Genomic DNA, 6,686 nt, shown 5'->3' with positions numbered 1-6,686 from the left:
ATCTCAATATCTCTCTGTCTCACTTTCTATCCCTCTCTCTATTTCTGTCTCACTCTCTCTCACTCTGTATCTCAATTCCATTCAATTCAAAAAAGCTTTATTGGCATGAGAAACAAACATTAGCATTGCCAAAGCAGATGAACAATTAGGAGGTCAAAGTATAAAACGTTAAATACAATAAATATATATTTACAGATCAGAAATTTTTAAGAATTACTGAAAATGTTGGGTATTATATAAATTCCAGTATCTCCTTTAGACAGATAAATTAAAAATACACCCTAAATACACAGTATTTACAATATGAAGGACATGTGCAATAGTGCAATCACTGTTGGATGAGTCTGTTTAAGGGGGGCATTATTTGATGTTTTTCTGCTGACTCTTAGGATTGATTTGCAGAATTCTGCATGTTTAGTTTCAATTTGATATTTGTCCCATTTTATAAAATCTTGGTTAGTGAGTGGACCCCAGACCTTACAGCTGTTGAGCGCAATGGGTTCTGTCAGCGCGTCAGAAATTCTGATCCAGAGCTTAGTTTGGATGTCTAGTTTGATGTTTCTTTTTAAGGCGTAAAAGGCCCTCCTTGCCTTGCCTGTTGTTGAACTTTCCTGTGGTGCTCATGTTTATGCCAAGGTAGGCGTCGATTGTGCTTTGCTCTTCTAGAGTAACAGTGTCTATAGGCCATAAGGTGAACTAGGAAAAAGTGGCTTGAAAGTGATTTTCGTTCCCACGTCTGGGCACTACTTTTTTCTTTTGCATTTTTGCATAGACAATACCGTTGTGGACATTGGGTTAAAAATTCTCCTCAAAATATTCTGCAGGCTTTTTTGTAAGAGCCATAAATATATTATGTGAATTCCAAAAAAACGGAAATTGTATGCAACAGGTTTGGCTTGTACATTTGTTTACATTCATTTTTTAAAGAAAATCTCTCTCAAAAATTGACACTGATACATATACCTAACATCTGAGACATGTATTTTTGCATTAATATACTTCAATTTGAATTTAGACCATGAAATAGACAAAAAAAGAGAAAAAAACGCTTCAACTTAAGTGAATAGCAACCTATACAATTGAATATACACCTGGTAGATTTTGCTAAGCAATGATGTTTTATACATTAAAAAGTCCAGTAGTTTCTGTGTTATAAGAGGAAATAAAAAAAATAATAAAATAAAGAACACTTTGGCCAAAAAAGGCTGATATCTATCAAAATAGGGAATAATGCCGAAAGATTTACAATACAACAAAAGATGCATTACAGTTCAGAATATGTACACAAAATGGTATAAAACAATATTTACCTGAAAAAAACAATGTGTTGATGTCACAGCAGGTCTTGAGTATTTTTATTATTATTATTATTATTATTATTTCTTAACTTTGCATATTGTTAAAGCCATATCTCAAGAATGCTTTGATAAATTCTCCTCAAATTTGGCACAAACTCACACTTTATTAGAGGATGAACTGATTATATTTTGAAGGTCAAGCGCACTGTAACCTCAGGTTTTGATTTTATTTTTATTTTTTAAAAAAAGAATACTCAGGCATTTTTCTCAAATTTGGCAAAAACTCCAATTTTGATTAGAGAATTAACTGATTAAGTTTTGAAGGGGAAGGTCACTGTGACTTTGCGTATTCTGAAAGAGGGAGATATTGTCCATCTCTTAATTATCTTAGTTATCGCTATTATCAGAGCCATCTTCCCATGTGGTTATATCCTCTGTTTCCATGGAAATATTGGCACAATTTTGGCACCGACACAAATCAGTACAGGACAGTCTTGCAGACATACAGGAACATCTTCCCGTCTCACATTTGCTCTGCTTGCAGCTGCAGTGGACTACCTTTAACACACTCTCAGGGGCAGGATTTGTAGTCATCCATGTAACTTTTAACTCCCCATCCTCAATGTGCCATCCATTGCCAATTGCCCATTGGGTGAAGGGGCTGACATTATACTTTTGAGAGAATGTCTCATTATTGCAGCCTGGTAGTTTGCCCTTTTGCAGTGTTGGTGCAGGGCGTCACTTGTAGGCATAGGGAGTTCCGGCAAAGCTCATGATGCCATGCAGAATGCTTTGTACCTTGCATTGTTAACATTTTCTGCAGATGACTGGCCATACAGGTGGCACAAATATTAGCACAGCACATCAAATGTAGACTGGTTCAATTCAAAACTGCTTCCCAGATGTGTAAATGCAGACAGCTATTCTGCCTTTTCGCAAGCAACAGAAAACGTCTTTCTTTTCCCCTTGCCATGAAAGGCGCTTGTGGAGTCGCCACCTGAGAAGGTATGAATTCCAATAAGTGCCAAACACACTGTTTCCAAGGGCTGTTGACACCTTAGCAAGGTCAATTATTCTTGTCCTGTTGCCAACTCCCGTGAAGAAATACAAGCTACATGGACAATCTCTCTGCAGACTTAAAGCAATAACTGCCGGTTATATCAGCATCAGGGCTCTTAATGATGAATGTTTCATGTTCCTGTGCAGCAGGATGTGCATGTAAGAACACCCTTGTGTCACATTCCTCATGATCACATTCAAGATCCTTAACAGCACTTACAGTTTGTGAACCATCTGTTACCTTCAAGCAGTGACAGAGTTCTCCATGTGCTATGTACACAGTCAAGTCCTTGCCCACAACAGTTAGATCAGCATCTTTCCATACATCACAGAGGAATCCAGCCAGTGCCGCTTTGTTTGTTCCATCAGATAGAAACTTTTTCCATTGGGTTGGTGTCTTCTGGTCCCTTCCATAAACATGCACCTGTTGTGTGCCACCAACAGCTCTAGGTGACCGTTCTACATTTGTAATGCTCATTTCAGGAAACTGGTCTATCACAAAGTCTACCCTTTAACACTTGTACTGCAGAGCAAGATTGACTAAGTACTGTAGTATGGTCTCAGCGAGCTCTCCAAAGGTGGATGGTCTGGACTGAAGGGCTTGTATGACCGCCGTGCCATCCAACAGAATATCTCCATTTGCCCGGGATTTTATCAACTAGGCAGTCCCCACCTTTAGCCTCTAATAAATCCATGAGAGCTGATTGTTTTGGCAAGTGAACCATCCGTACTGCCTAGAGGATAGGAAACCGTTCCCAGGGAGTAGGATATAATTTCCCTAAGGTCAATTTTTCTACTCTGGCCTATTATGAGCAGTCTGGAGAACAGCTCCTTGTCAGTCTGTAAAATCGCATCCTTGCCCGCTGCAGATTTCTTCTTCGTCCTTGCCTGGTCACTAGAGGTGTTCAGTTTTAGTGCCTTGATGGGAGTAAAAATAATCTTGACAAAAGTCGCTGGTCCATGAACTCTTTGACAGCTTTTTCCCCTTGTCTGGAGCTGCGAGCAAACCCTTCTTGATTTCTTCAACTGCTACTGCCCCAGAGCTAAGACGCACAATGCCATCGTGGTGTGTGTCAAAAGAGTTCAGCATGGAATCTAGGGTGGAACTTATTCTAGTCACAGCCTTTTCATCAGCATGAATCCGTGTGCTGTCAAGGTCTTTTCGTTTCCGTTTTTCAGGAGATTTACCTGCGATTGACTCACATTGTCTTGTTATAGCAGCCCTTTCATGTATTACATTTACATTTACATTTAGGGCATTTAGCAGACGCTTTTATCCAAAGCGACTTACAATAAGTGCATTTGTTACAATAAGTACATTTGTCATAAGAAGTGAAACAATATATCGCTGTCGCTACAGTAAAGATGTTCATAGAACCAAGTGCAAGTATTACAATCGCTAGGCTAACCCATTCCCCGTGTAAAGCAATGATGGCAGCTACTGTAGATGCTACACAATTAAGTACCTTGAATAAGTGCAATGTACAAGTGCCAGGACGTACAACATTCAATGGTGGCTGTGTATTGGTTTCTATGCAGAGTCGAGGTGAACTCTGAACAGGTGAGTTTTGAGTCTTTTGCGGAAACTGGTGAGCGACTCTGCGGTCCTGACATCGGTAGGGATGATGTTCAAAATGTTGTGAAAATATACAGTGATAAACTGCAGTCTCGATTCTGAGTTATCCCTGTCCAACCACCTTTTGTCTTGTTATCCCTGTCCAACCACCTCATGTCTTTGAATCTCGGTTGCATGTTTGCTCAATAGCCTGGTCACAGGCAATCGAAGCAAATCCATGGACACTTTGGCGTTGGACAGTCCACTGGCCTTTAACGCTGAGGTCGTTGTGGCAAGAAGGATGTGTTACAGGCAAATTGACCATTTCCAGCCGATATGAAGGTAGATACCTAGCAACATTCACACGATGGTAAGCAGAGAACCATGCCATCATCAAGCGCACTGTTGACAGGTGAAGTTCCCCGTTGCTCTCACAAACAGAAGGAGTATTTGCACCATGTCGATGTATGAACTCCAGAAGGCAAACGTTGGGTTTTCTGCACTTCTCCTTTCCACAAAGTCTGCATAGTTTGAACACACTTTGTCAAATTTCTCGTTTGCACCCAAAACATCCATTGTTCTCTCTGGGAATGCACGTTTGATCTCATTATTGACATCCAAACACTCATCTCTCTCCACTGGTGGCAAAGAGTCTAAGAAGGTGCTAACTCTGGTGCGTTGCAGACTCTCATACATAAGTTTGTGTGCCCTCATGCTGCGGTTGTAGTGATGACCACTGATCACACCATTGATGGATCCTGGGGCAACCATTTCAAACTCTATGAGTATGTCTTGCAGTCCTGCATCTCCAAACCTTTTTCCTAGATTATCGAGGTAGGACACGCATGTGTGAAACTCACCTTGTCTTATCACTAGATGCTTTGTCAAGTCTTCATCTTTCCACTCCCTTCTGCAGTGTTTTTCTGTTTGTTCTTGACGCCGGTTCAGCGACAGAACTTTGCAGCATAATGCCATTTGTATGGTGAGTGGTTCCACGGTCTCCTCCCAAAAGTCAATATTGTCCCACACCAGTAGTGTGGGAGTCTTCTTCGAGAATCCAACCAGGATTTTGTCTCTGCTCTCTAGTAGTTGTAGTTGAGCAAGGCTAGTGTCTAGACTGCCAACTGTGTCCCATGAAGCACAATGTCCTACTCCATTCAGCAGTGACACAACTTGTAAGGAACCTGTTAAATGGCGAATACTTAGAACAAGACATAATGATTTGGGTGTCTGGCTCCGACCTTTTGATGCAACATACATAATGTCTTGACAAACAGATATGACTTTTAGTTCTATTTCATCCCTACTGACCGCCAGAGGCGGTGCTTAAAGCACTGGATATCTCCACCTCGCGCATGCGCATTTCAAGTACCTAATACCAACATAGTCACCTGTGATCCCAACGTGACACCAGGAAGGCTTTATCTTCCGGTGTCGTCAGAGGAACTGTTCCTTTACATCTTCTCGCTGCGCAGGTACCGCATTGCACCTTTGTTTAGAGAATGGAAAGAAATTTGCTTACAGCTGGCTACGTGCAGCCTCGTGACCATGGTCGGAGCTGCGGGTAACCCGGCTGTGGCTAGCTCATAATTGTGAGAAAGAAGATGATTTGTGTGCCGGTGTTTATTGGTGGGGGCTCGCTCCCGCTCCCAGCACTCGTTGGCCTCATTGGTCTGTTATTGTTTGTTTTTTGGTGTGTTAGCCGTTAGCTTTGCTCTGTTCTGACCATCAATTTATTTTCCATATAACTTACCGGTGAAGGTGGTGCTCTCACTCCCAGTAACGTTTTAATTTGGCTTTCCTTTTTTAGCAGCAGCGCTTACGCTCAATCTAATTAATATCGGTTGATTTAATTTTCTGGTGAAGGCAGTGTTCTTGCTCCCACTACCAGAAACGTCGCATTTGGCCCTTTTTTGTTGACAATTAGTAGCAGCGATCACACTCAGGCTAATTATTTTTCTGTTTTTCAATTTACTGGTGAGGTAAGTGCTCTCATTTCCGCTTCCAGTTACGCTGCCTGTGGCTGCCTCCGTAATGGCCCACCTATGTGTCGTGTGGCTCCTCTCAAGCCTGAGACGACAGCTGCCTCCTTCAAATGCTTGAGCCCGTGGCAAGGAGGGCCTCACTGAAAGCGCCTGTATGAACTGCAGCCTCCTGCCTTGGGCGCTTAGAGTGGCTAGGCTGGAAGAGATGGAGAATCAGGCAACAGCCAACGACCCCTGTGCCTTAATGGGCCTCCCTCCCAATCAGCCCGGTTGATCTGGGCGGCATCGGCATGATGAAGCTGCGGCTATGGGTGCCCCCCCCAAAAAGAAGGCAAGGGGCGGGCTGGCCTCCAAGGTGGACGGATTGGCGGTCGACATGGAGCAAATGCGGTCGCTCCTCCTGGCCCTTCAGCCTGGGACTGGTCAGGGGCTTGCTCGGCTACAGCCTGGCCCTCCTTCGCCTCAGTTTGATGATGCCCTCTCTCTGGCAGCTTCGGCTAACCTCTTTAACAAGGTTATAACAGAGGGCGATGCCTCCCACATATTGGACGGACCTCCTGCTCCTCTGCACAAAGCTCTCTGCAGGGGGCAGCAGACACCTCCATGGCGGCTGTCATGCGGATGGCTCTGGCTTGCCTACAGCTCGATGCTGCGCACACTGAGTCAGCCCAGGCCAGTGCCTTCTTCAGGCGCAAGCCTGCCCCGGCCACATTCTCCGTCCCTCCTTCAGAGGAGTACTTAAAGGAGCTTCATGCTTGCTGGAGGGACACCAGGGCCTTTTCCCACTCA

The sequence above is a fragment of the Pollachius pollachius genome (assembly GCF_949987615.1).
Source record: "Pollachius pollachius genome assembly, chromosome: 19".
In the NCBI taxonomy this organism is placed as follows: Eukaryota; Metazoa; Chordata; class Actinopteri; order Gadiformes; family Gadidae; genus Pollachius; species Pollachius pollachius.
This window is presented reverse-complemented; position numbering follows the sequence as displayed.